Here is a 12,422-nt window from a genome sequence, read left to right as displayed (position 1 = left end):
GGTGGAAACAGAAGCCTTTTTGTCATAGGAAATGAAATCAGCCCTCGACAACTTTACCTGTGAAAAAAAAAATTTCTACGCCCCGGGGTCACAATTTCAGCAAAAATCTGAAATTCTCCAGTTCACTCAAAAATTGTGCCAAACTTTTGCAAATTCTCCCCTGAAAGGTTTGGTGGTGGAAACAGAAGCCTTTTTGTCATAGGAAATGAAATCAGCCCTCGAAGACAAAACCTGTGGTAAAAAAAAAATTCTAAGCCCCGGGGTCACAATTTCGGCAAAAATCTGAAATTCTCCAATTCTCTCAAAAACGGTGCCAAACTGTTGCAAATTCTCCCCTGAAAGGTTTGGCGGTGGAAACAGAAGGCTTTTTGTCATAGGAAATGAAATCAGCCATCGAAGACAAAACCTGTGGAAAAAGATTTTTCTAAGCCCCGGGGTCACAACTTCAGCAAAAATCTGAAATTCTCCAATTCTCTCAAAAATGGTGCCAAACTGTTGCAAATTCTCCCCTGAAAGGGTTGGCAGTGGAAACAGAAGGCTTTTTATCATAGGCCAAGAAATCAGCCCTCGACAACTTTACCTGTGGAAAAAAATTTTTCTAAGCCCCGGGGTCACAATTTCAGCAAAAATCTGAAACTCTCCAATTCTCCCAAAAAATGGTGCCAAAGTTTGCAAATTCTCCCCTGAAAGGTTTGGCGGTGGAAACAGAAGCCTTTTTGTCATAGGAAATGAAAGCAGAGCTCGAAGACAAAACCTGTGGGGAAAAAAATTTCTAAGCAACGTGATCACAATTTCAGTAAAAATCTGAAATTCTCCAATTCTCTCAAAAATGGTGCCAAACTGTTGCAAATTGTCCCCTGAAAGGTTTGGCGGTGGAAACAGAAGCCTTTTTGTCATAGGAAATGAAATCAGCCCTCGACAACTTTACCTGTGAAAAAAAAAATTTCTACGCCCCGGGGTCACAATTTCAGCAAAAATCTGAAATTCTCCAGTTCACTCAAAAATTGTGCCAAACTTTTGCAAATTCTCCCCTGAAAGGTTTGGTGGTGGAAACAGAAGCCTTTTTGTCATAGGAAATGAAATCAGCCCTCGAAGACAAAACCTGTGGGGGAAAAAAATTTCTAAGCCCCGGGGTCACAATTTCAGGAAAAATCTGAAATTCTCCAGTTGACTCAAAAATGGTGCCAAACTGTTGCAAATTCTCCCCTGAAAGGTTTGGCGGTGGAAACAGAAGCCTTTTTGTCATAGGAAATGAAATCAGCCCTCGAAGACAAAAAGTGTGGTAAAAAAAATTTTCTAAGCCCCGGGGTCACAATTTCAGCAAAAATCTGAAATTCTCCAATTCTCTCAAAAACGGTGCCAAACTGTTGCAAATTCTCCCCTGAAAGGTGTGGCGGAGGAAACAGAAGCCTTTTTGTCATAGGAAATGAAATCAGCCCTCGAAGACAAAACCTGTGGGAAAATTTTTTTGTAAGCCCAGGGGTCACAATTTCAGCAAAAATCTGAAATTCTCCAATTCTCTCAAAAATGGTGCCAAACTGTTGCAAATTCTCCCCTGAAAGGTTTGGCGGTGGAAACAGAAGCCTTTTTGTCATAGGAAAGGAAATCAGCCCTCGAAGACAAAACCTGTGGTAAAAATTTTTTCTAAGCCCCGGGGTCACAATTTCAGCAAAAATCTGAAATTCTCCAATTCTCTCAAAAATGGTGCCAAACTGTTGCAAATTCTCCCCTGAAAGGTTTGGCGGTGGAAACCGAAGCCTTTTTGTCATAGGAAATTAAATCAGCCCTCGAAGACAAAACCTGTGGAAAAAAAATTTCTAAGCCCCGGGGTCACAATTTCAGCAAAAATCTGAAATTCTCCAATTCTCTCAAAAACGTTGCCAAACTGTTGCAAATTCTCCCCTGAAAGGTTTGGCGGTGGAAACAGAAGCCCTTTTGTCATAGGAAATGAAATCAGCCCTCGACAACTTTACCTGTGAAAAAAAAAAATTTCTAAGCCCCAGGGTCACAATTTCAGCAAAAATCTGAAATTCTCCAATTCTCTCAAAAATGGTGTCAAACTGTTGCAAATTCTCCCCTGAAAGGTTTGGCGGTGGAAACAGAAGCCCTTTTGTCATAGGAAATGAAATCAGCCCTCGAAGACAAAACCTGTGGGAAAAATTTTTTCTAAGCCCCGGGGTCACAATTTCAGCAAAAATCTGAAATTCTCCAATTCTCTCAAAAATGGTGCCAAACTGTTGCAAATTCTCCCCTGAAAGGTTTGGCGGTGGAAACAGAAGCCTTTTTGTCATAGGAAATGAAATCAGCCCTCGAAGACAAAACCTGTGGTAAAAAAAATTTTCTAAGCCCCGGGGTCACAATTTCAGCAAAAATCTGAAATTCTCCAATTCTCTCAAAAACGTTGCCAAACTGTAGCAAATTCTCCCCTGAAAGGTTTGGCGGTGGAAACAGAAGCCTTTTTATCATAGGAAATGAAATCAGCCCTCGACAACTTTACCTGTGAAAAAAAAAAACTTTCTAAGCCCCGGAGTCACAATTTCAGCAAAAATCTGAAATTCTCCAATTCTCTCAAAAATGGTGCCAAACTTTTACATATTCTCCCCTGAAAGGTTTGGCGGTGGAAACAGGAGACATTTTGTCATAGGAAATGAAATCAGCCCTCGACAACTTTACCTGTGAAAAAAAAAAAATTCTAAACCCCAGGGTCACAATTTCAGCAAAAATCTGAAATTCTCCAATTCTCTCAAAAATGGTGACAAACTGTTGCAAATTCTCCCCTGAAAGGTTTGGCGGTGGAAACAGAAGCCTTTTTGTCATAGGAAATGAAATCAGCCCTCGACAACTTTACCTGTGAAAACAAAAATTTCTAATCCCCTGGGTCACAATTTCAGCAAAAATCTGAAATTCTCCAGTTCACTTAAAAATGGTGCCAAACTGTTGCAAATTCTCCCCTGAAAGGTTTGGCGGTGGAAACAGAGGGCTTTTTATCATAGGCCAAGAAATCAGCCCTCGACAACTTTACCTGTGAAAAAAAAAATTTCTAAGCCCCGGGGTCACAATTTCAGCAAAAATCTGAAATTCTCCAATTCTCTCAAAAAATGGTGCCAAACTGTTGCAAATTCTCCCCTGAAAGGTTTGGCGGTGGAAACAGAAGGCTTTTTATCATAGGCCAAGAAATCAGCCCTTGACAACTTAACCTGTGAAAAAAAAAATTCTAAGCCCCTGGGTCACAATTTCAGCAAAAATCTGAAATTCTCAAATTCTCTCAAAAGTGGTGCCAAACTGTTGCAAATCCTCCCCTGAAAGGTTTGGCGGTGGAAACAGAAGCCTTTTTATCATAGGAAATGAAATCAGCCCTCAAAGACAAAACCTGTGGTAAAAAAAATTTTCTAAGCCCCGGGGTCACAATTTCAGCAAAAATCTAAAATTCTCCAATTCTCTCAAAAACGGTGCCAAACTGTTGCAAATTCTCCCCTGAAAGGTTTGGCGGTGGAAACAGAAGCCTTTTTATCATAGGAAATGAAATCAGCCCTCAAAGACAAAACCTGTGGTAAAAAAAAATTTCTAAGCCCCGGGGGCACAATTTCAGCAAAAATGTGAAATTCTCCAATTCTCTCAAAAACGGTGCCAAACTTTTGCAAATTCTCCCCTGAAAGGTTTGGCGGTGGAAACAGAAGCCTTTTTATCATAGGAAATGAAATCAGCCCTCAAAGACAAAACCTGTGGTAAAAAAAATTTTCTAAGCCCCGGGGTCACAATTTCAGCAAAAATCTAAAATTCTCCAATTCTCTCAAAAACGGTGCCAAACTGTTGCAAATTCTCCCCTGAAAGGTTTGGCGGTGGAAACAGAAGCCTTTTTATCATAGGAAATGAAATCAGCCCTCAAAGACAAAACCTGTGGTAAAAAAAATTTTCTAAGCCCTGGGGTCACAATTTCAGCAAAAATCTGAAATTCTCCAATTCTCTCAAAAATGGTGCCAAACTGTTGCAAATTCTCCCCTGAAAGGTTTGGCGGTGGAAACAGAAGCCTTTTTATCATAGGAAATGAAATCAGCCCTCAAAGACAAAACCTGTGGTAAAAAAAATTTTCTAACCCCCGGGGTCACAATTTCAGCAAAAATCTGAAATTCTCCAGTTCACTCAAAAATGGTTCCAAATTGTTGCAAATTCTCCCCTGAAAGTTTTGGCGGTGGAAACAGAAGCCTTTTTGTCATAGGAAATGAAATCAGCCCTCGACAACTTTACCTGTGAAAAAAAAAATTTCTACGCCCCGGGGTCACAATTTCAGCAAAAATCTGAAATTCTCCAGTTCACTCAAAAATTGTGCCAAACTTTTGCAAATTCTCCCCTGAAAGGTTTGGTGGTGGAAACAGAAGCCTTTTTGTCATAGGAAATGAAATCAGCCCTCGAAGACAAAACCTGTGGTAAAAAAAAAATTCTAAGCCCCGGGGTCACAATTTCAGCAAAAATCTGAAATTCTCCAATTCTCTCAAAAACGGTGCCAAACTGTTGCAAATTCTCCCCTGAAAGGTTTGGCGGTGGAAACAGAAGGCTTTTTGTCATAGGAAATGAAATCAGCCATCGAAGACAAAACCTGTGGAAAAAGATTTTTCTAAGCCCCGGGGTCACAACTTCAGCAAAAATCTGAAATTCTCCAATTCTCTCAAAAATGGTGCCAAACTGTTGCAAATTCTCCCCTGAAAGGGTTGGCAGTGGAAACAGAAGGCTTTTTATCATAGGCCAAGAAATCAGCCCTCGACAACTTTACCTGTGAAAAAAAAAAATTCTAAGCCCCGGGGTCACAATTTCAGCAAAAATCTGAAACTCTCCAATTCTCTCAAAAAATGGTGCCAAAGTTTGCAAATTCTCCCCTGAAAGGTTTGGCGGTGGAAACAGAAGCCTTTTTGTCATAGGAAATGAAATCAGCCATCGAAGACAAAACCTGTGGAAAAAAATTTTTCTAAGCCCCGGGGTCACAATTTCAGCAAAAATCTGAAACTCTCCAATTCTCTCAAAAAATGGTGCCAAAGTTTGCAAATTCTCCCCTGAAAGGTTTGGCGGTGGAAACAGAAGCCTTTTTGTCATAGGAAATGAAAGCAGCCCTCGAAGACAAAACCTGTGGGGAAAAAAATTTCTAAGCAACGTGATCACAATTTCAGTAAAAATCTGAAATTCTCCAATTCTCTCAAAAATGGTGCCAAACTGTTGCAAATTGTCCCCTGAAAGGTTTGGCGGTGGAAACAGAAGCCTTTTTGTCATAGGAAATGAAATCAGCCCTCGACAACTTTACCTGTGAAAAAAAAAATTTCTACGCCCCGGGGTCACAATTTCAGCAAAAATCTGAAATTCTCCAGTTCACTCAAAAATTGTGCCAAACTTTTGCAAATTCTCCCCTGAAAGGTTTGGTGGTGGAAACAGAAGCCTTTTTGTCATAGGAAATGAAATCAGCCCTCGAAGACAAAACCTGTGGGGGAAAAAAATTTCTAAGCCCCGGGGTCACAATTTCAGGAAAAATCTGAAATTCTCCAGTTGACTCAAAAATGGTGCCAAACTGTTGCAAATTCTCCCCTGAAAGGTTTGGCGGTGGAAACAGAAGCCTTTTTGTCATAGGAAATGAAATCAGCCCTCGAAGACAAAAAGTGTGGTAAAAAAAATTTTCTAAGCCCCGGGGTCACAATTTCAGCAAAAATCTGAAATTCTCCAATTCTCTCAAAAATGGTGCCAAACTTTTGCAAATTCTCCCCTGAAAGTTTTGGCGGTGGAAACAGAAGCCTTTTTGTCATAGGAAATGAAATCAGCCCTCGAAGACAAAACCTGTGGTAAAAAAAATTTTCTAAGCCCCGGGGTCACAATTTCAGCAAAAATCTGAAATTCTCCAATTCTCTCAAAAATGGTGCCAAACTGTTGCAAATTCTCCCCTGAAAGGTTTGGCGGTGGAAACAGAAGCCTTTTTATCATAGGAAATGAAATCAGCCCTCAAAGACAAAACCTGTGGTAAAAAAAATTTTCTAAGCCCCGGGGTCACAATTTCAGCAAAAATCTGAAATTCTCCAATTCTCTCAAAAACGGTGCCAAACTGTTGCAAATTCTCCCCTGAAAGGTTTGGCGGTGGAAACAGAAGCCTTTTTGTCATAGGAAATGAAATCAGCCCTCGAAGACAAAACCTGTGGGAAAAAATTTTTCTAAGCCCCGGGGTCACAATTTCAGCAAAAATCTGAAATTCTCCAATTCTCTCAAAAACGGTGCCAAACTGTTGCAAATTCTCCCCTGAAAGGTTTGGCGGTGGAAACAGAAGGCTTTTTGTCATAGGAAATGAAATCAGCCATCGAAGACAAAACCTGTGGAAAAAGATTTTTCTAAGCCCCGGGGTCACAACTTCAGCAAAAATCTGAAATTCTCCAATTCTCTCAAAAATGGTGCCAAACTGTTGCAAATTCTCCCCTGAAAGGGTTGGCAGTGGAAACAGAAGGCTTTTTATCATAGGCCAAGAAATCAGCCCTCGACAACTTTACCTGTGAAAAAAAAAAATTCTAAGCCCCGGGGTCACAATTTCAGCAAAAATCTGAAACTCTCCAATTCTCTCAAAAAATGGTGCCAAAGTTTGCAAATTCTCCCCTGAAAGGTTTGGCGGTGGAAACAGAAGCCTTTTTGTCATAGGAAATGAAATCAGCCATCGAAGACAAAACCTGTGGAAAAAAATTTTTCTAAGCCCCGGGGTCACAATTTCAGCAAAAATCTGAAACTCTCCAATTCTCCCAAAAAATGGTGCCAAAGTTTGCAAATTCTCCCCTGAAAGGTTTGGCGGTGGAAACAGAAGCCTTTTTGTCATAGGAAATGAAAGCAGCCCTCGAAGACAAAACCTGTGGGGAAAAAAATTTCTAAGCAACGTGATCACAATTTCAGTAAAAATCTGAAATTCTCCAGTTCACTCAAAAATTGTGCCAAACTTTTGCAAATTCTCCCCTGAAAGGTTTGGTGGTGGAAACAGAAGCCTTTTTGTCATAGGAAATGAAATCAGCCCTCGAAGACAAAACCTGTGGGGGAAAAAAATTTCTAAGCCCCGGGGTCACAATTTCAGGAAAAATCTGAAATTCTCCAGTTGACTCAAAAATGGTGCCAAACTGTTGCAAATTCTCCCCTGAAAGGTTTGGCGGTGGAAACAGAAGCCTTTTTGTCATAGGAAATGAAATCAGCCCTCGAAGACAAAAAGTGTGGTAAAAAAAATTTTCTAAGCCCCGGGGTCACAATTTCAGCAAAAATCTGAAATTCTCCAATTCTCTCAAAAATGGTGCCAAACTTTTGCAAATTCTCCCCTGAAAGTTTTGGCGGTGGAAACAGAAGCCTTTTTGTCATAGGAAATGAAATCAGCCCTCGAAGACAAAACCTGTGGTAAAAAAAAATTTCTAAGCCCCGGGGTCACAATTTCAGCAAAAATCTGAAATTCTCCAATTCTCTCAAAAATGGTGCCAAACTGTTGCAAATTCTCCCCTGAAAGGTTTGGCGGTGGAAACAGAAGCCTTTTTATCATAGGAAATGAAATCAGCCCTCAAAGACAAAACCTGTGGTAAAAAAAATTTTCTAAGCCCCGGGGTCACAATTTCAGCAAAAATCTGAAATTCTCCAATTCTCTCAAAAACGGTGCCAAACTGTTGCAAATTCTCCCCTGAAAGGTTTGGCGGTGGAAACAGAAGCCTTTTTGTCATAGGAAATGAAATCAGCCCTCGAAGACAAAACCTGTGGGAAAAAATTTTTCTAAGCCCCGGGGTCACAATTTCAGCAAAAATCTGAAATTCTCCAATTCTCCCAAAAAATGGTGCCAAAGTTTGCAAATTCTCCCCTGAAAGGTTTGGCGGTGGAAACAGAAGCCTTTTTGTCATAGGAAATGAAAGCAGCCCTCGAAGACAAAACCTGTGGGGAAAAAAATTTCTAAGCAACGTGATCACAATTTCAGTAAAAATCTGAAATTCTCCAATTCTCTCAAAAATGGTGCCAAACTGTTGCAAATTGTCCCCTGAAAGTTTTGGCGGTGGAAACAGAAGCCTTTTTGTCATAGGAAATGAAATCAGCCCTCGACAACTTTACCTGTGAAAAAAAAAATTTCTACGCCCCGGGGTCACAATTTCAGCAAAAATCTGAAATTCTCCAGTTCACTCAAAAATTGTGCCAAACTTTTGCAAATTCTCCCCTGAAAGGTTTGGTGGTGGAAACAGAAGCCTTTTTGTCATAGGAAATGAAATCAGCCCTCGAAGACAAAACCTGTGGTAAAAAAAAAATTCTAAGCCCCGGGGTCACAATTTCAGCAAAAATCTGAAATTCTCCAATTCTCTCAAAAACGGTGCCAAACTGTTGCAAATTCTCCCCTGAAAGGTTTGGCGGTGGAAACAGAAGGCTTTTTGTCATAGGAAATGAAATCAGCCATCGAAGACAAAACCTGTGGAAAAAGATTTTTCTAAGCCCCGGGGTCACAACTTCAGCAAAAATCTGAAATTCTCCAATTCTCTCAAAAATGGTGCCAAACTGTTGCAAATTCTCCCCTGAAAGGGTTGGCAGTGGAAACAGAAGGCTTTTTATCATAGGCCAAGAAATCAGCCCTCGACAACTTTACCTGTGAAAAAAAAAAATTCTAAGCCCCGGGGTCACAATTTCAGCAAAAATCTGAAACTCTCCAATTCTCTCAAAAAATGGTGCCAAAGTTTGCAAATTCTCCCCTGAAAGGTTTGGCGGTGGAAACAGAAGCCTTTTTGTCATAGGAAATGAAATCAGCCATCGAAGACAAAACCTGTGGAAAAAAATTTTTCTAAGCCCCGGGGTCACAATTTCAGCAAAAATCTGAAACTCTCCAATTCTCCCAAAAAATGGTGCCAAAGTTTGCAAATTCTCCCCTGAAAGGTTTGGCGGTGGAAACAGAAGCCTTTTTGTCATAGGAAATGAAAGCAGCCCTCGAAGACAAAACCTGTGGGGAAAAAAATTTCTAAGCAACGTGATCACAATTTCAGTAAAAATCTGAAATTCTCCAATTCTCTCAAAAATGGTGCCAAACTGTTGCAAATTGTCCCCTGAAAGGTTTGGCGGTGGAAACAGAAGCCTTTTTGTCATAGGAAATGAAATCAGCCCTCGACAACTTTACCTGTGAAAAAAAAAAATTCTACGCCCCGGGGTCACAATTTCAGCAAAAATCTGAAATTCTCCAGTTCACTCAAAAATTGTGCCAAACTTTTGCAAATTCTCCCCTGAAAGGTTTGGTGGTGGAAACAGAAGCCTTTTTGTCATAGGAAATGAAATCAGCCCTCGAAGACAAAACCTGTGGGGGAAAAAAATTTCTAAGCCCCGGGGTCACAATTTCAGGAAAAATCTGAAATTCTCCAGTTGACTCAAAAATGGTGCCAAACTGTTGCAAATTCTCCCCTGAAAGGTTTGGCGGTGGAAACAGAAGCCTTTTTGTCATAGGAAATGAAATCAGCCCTCGAAGACAAAAAGTGTGGTAAAAAAAATTTTCTAAGCCCCGGGGTCACAATTTCAGCAAAAATCTGAAATTCTCCAATTCTCTCAAAAATGGTGCCAAACTTTTGCAAATTCTCCCCTGAAAGTTTTGGCGGTGGAAACAGAAGCCTTTTTGTCATAGGAAATGAAATCAGCCCTCGAAGACAAAACCTGTGGTAAAAAAAATTTTCTAAGCCCCGGGGTCACAATTTCAGCAAAAATCTGAAATTCTCCAATTCTCTCAAAAATGGTGCCAAACTGTTGCAAATTCTCCCCTGAAAGGTTTGGCGGTGGAAACAGAAGCCTTTTTATCATAGGAAATGAAATCAGCCCTCAAAGACAAAACCTGTGGTAAAAAAAATTTTCTAAGCCCCGGGGTCACAATTTCAGCAAAAATCTGAAATTCTCCAATTCTCTCAAAAACGGTGCCAAACTGTTGCAAATTCTCCCCTGAAAGGTTTGGCGGTGGAAACAGAAGCCTTTTTGTCATAGGAAATGAAATCAGCCCTCGAAGACAAAACCTGTGGGAAAAAATTTTTCTAACCCCGGGGTCACAATTTCAGCAAAAATCTGAAATTCTCCAATTCTCTCAAAAACGGTGCCAAACTGTTGCAAATTCTCCCCTGAAAGGTTTGGCGGTGGAAACAGAAGGCTTTTTGTCATAGGAAATGAAATCAGCCATCGAAGACAAAACCTGTGGAAAAAGATTTTTCTAAGCCCCGGGGTCACAACTTCAGCAAAAATCTGAAATTCTCCAATTCTCTCAAAAATGGTGCCAAACTGTTGCAAATTCTCCCCTGAAAGGGTTGGCAGTGGAAACAGAAGGCTTTTTATCATAGGCCAAGAAATCAGCCCTCGACAACTTTACCTGTGAAAAAAAAAAATTCTAAGCCCCGGGGTCACAATTTCAGCAAAAATCTGAAACTCTCCAATTCTCTCAAAAAATGGTGCCAAAGTTTGCAAATTCTCCCCTGAAAGGTTTGGCGGTGGAAACAGAAGCCTTTTTGTCATAGGAAATGAAATCAGCCATCGAAGACAAAACCTGTGGAAAAAAATTTTTCTAAGCCCCGGGGTCACAATTTCAGCAAAAATCTGAAACTCTCCAATTCTCCCAAAAAATGGTGCCAAAGTTTGCAAATTCTCCCCTGAAAGGTTTGGCGGTGGAAACAGAAGCCTTTTTGTCATAGGAAATGAAAGCAGCCCTCGAAGACAAAACCTGTGGGGAAAAAAATTTCTAAGCAACGTGATCACAATTTCAGTAAAAATCTGAAATTCTCCAATTCTCTCAAAAATGGTGCCAAACTGTTGCAAATTGTCCCCTGAAAGGTTTGGCGGTGGAAACAGAAGCCTTTTTGTCATAGGAAATGAAATCAGCCCTCGACAACTTTACCTGTGAAAAAAAAAATTTCTACGCCCCGGGGTCACAATTTCAGCAAAAATCTGAAATTCTCCAGTTCACTCAAAAATTGTGCCAAACTTTTGCAAATTCTCCCCTGAAAGGTTTGGTGGTGGAAACAGAAGCCTTTTTGTCATAGGAAATGAAATCAGCCCTCGAAGACAAAACCTGTGGGGGAAAAAAATTTCTAAGCCCCGGGGTCACAATTTCAGCAAAAATCTGAAATTCTCCAGTTGACTCAAAAATGGTGCCAAACTGTTGCAAATTCTCCCCTGAAAGGTTTGGCGGTGGAAACAGAAGCCTTTTTGTCATAGGAAATGAAATCAGCCCTCGAAGACAAAAAGTGTGGTAAAAAAAATTTTCTAAGCCCCGGGGTCACAATTTCAGCAAAAATCTGAAATTCTCCAATTCTCTCAAAAACGGTGCCAAACTTTTGCAAATTCTCCCCTGAAAGTTTTGGCGGTGGAAACAGAAGCCTTTTTGTCATAGGAAATGAAATCAGCCCTCGAAGACAAAACCTGTGGTAAAAAAAAATTTCTAAGCCCCGGGGTCACAATTTCAGCAAAAATCTGAAATTCTCCAATTCTCTCAAAAATGGTGCCAAACTGTTGCAAATTCTCCCCTGAAAGGTTTGGCGGTGGAAACAGAAGCCTTTTTATCATAGGAAATGAAATCAGCCCTCAAAGACAAAACCTGTGGTAAAAAAAATTTTCTAAGCCCCGGGGTCACAATTTCAGCAAAAATCTGAAATTCTCCAATTCTCTCAAAAATGGTGCCAAACTTTTGCAAATTCTCCCCTGAAAGGTTTGGCGGTGGAAACAGAAGCCTTTTTGTCATAGGAAATGAAATCAGCCCTCGACAACTTAACCAGTGGTAAAAAAAAATTTCTAAGCCCGGGGGTCACAATTTCAGCAAAAATCTGGAATTCTCCAATTCTCTCAAAAATGGTGCCAAACTGCTGCAAATTCTCCCCTGAAAGGTTTGGCAGTGGAAACAGAAGCCTTTTTATCATAGGCCAAGAAATCAGCCTTCGACAACTTTACCTGTGAAAAAAAAAATTTCTAAGCCCCGGGGTCACAATTTCAGCAAAAATGTGAAATTCTCCAATTCTCTCAAAAACGGTGCCAAACTGTTGCAAATTCTCCCCTGAAAGGTTTGGCGGTGGAAACAGAAGCCTTTTTGTCATAGGAAATGAAATCAGCCCTCGAAGACAAAACCTGTGGTAAAAAAAAATTTCTAAGCCCCGGGGTCACAATTTCAGCAAAAATCTGAAATTCTCCAATTCTCTCAAAAATGGTGCCAAACTGTTGCAAATTCTCCCCTGAAAGGTTTGGCGGTGGAAACAGAAGCCTTTTTGTCATAGGAAATGAAATCAGCCCTCGAAGACAAAACCTGTAGGAAAAAAAATTTTTCTAAGCCCCGGGGTCACAATTTCAGCAAAAATCTGAAATTCTCCAATTCTCTCTAAAATGGTGCCAAACTTTTGCAAATTCTCCCCTGAAAGGTTTGGCGCTGGTAACAGAAGGCTTTTTATCATAGGCCAAGA

This window comes from Podarcis liolepis (genome assembly GCF_965112155.1).
Source record: "Podarcis liolepis genome assembly, chromosome: 1".
NCBI classification, from domain to species: Eukaryota; Metazoa; Chordata; class Lepidosauria; order Squamata; family Lacertidae; genus Podarcis; species Podarcis liolepis.
This window is presented reverse-complemented; position numbering follows the sequence as displayed.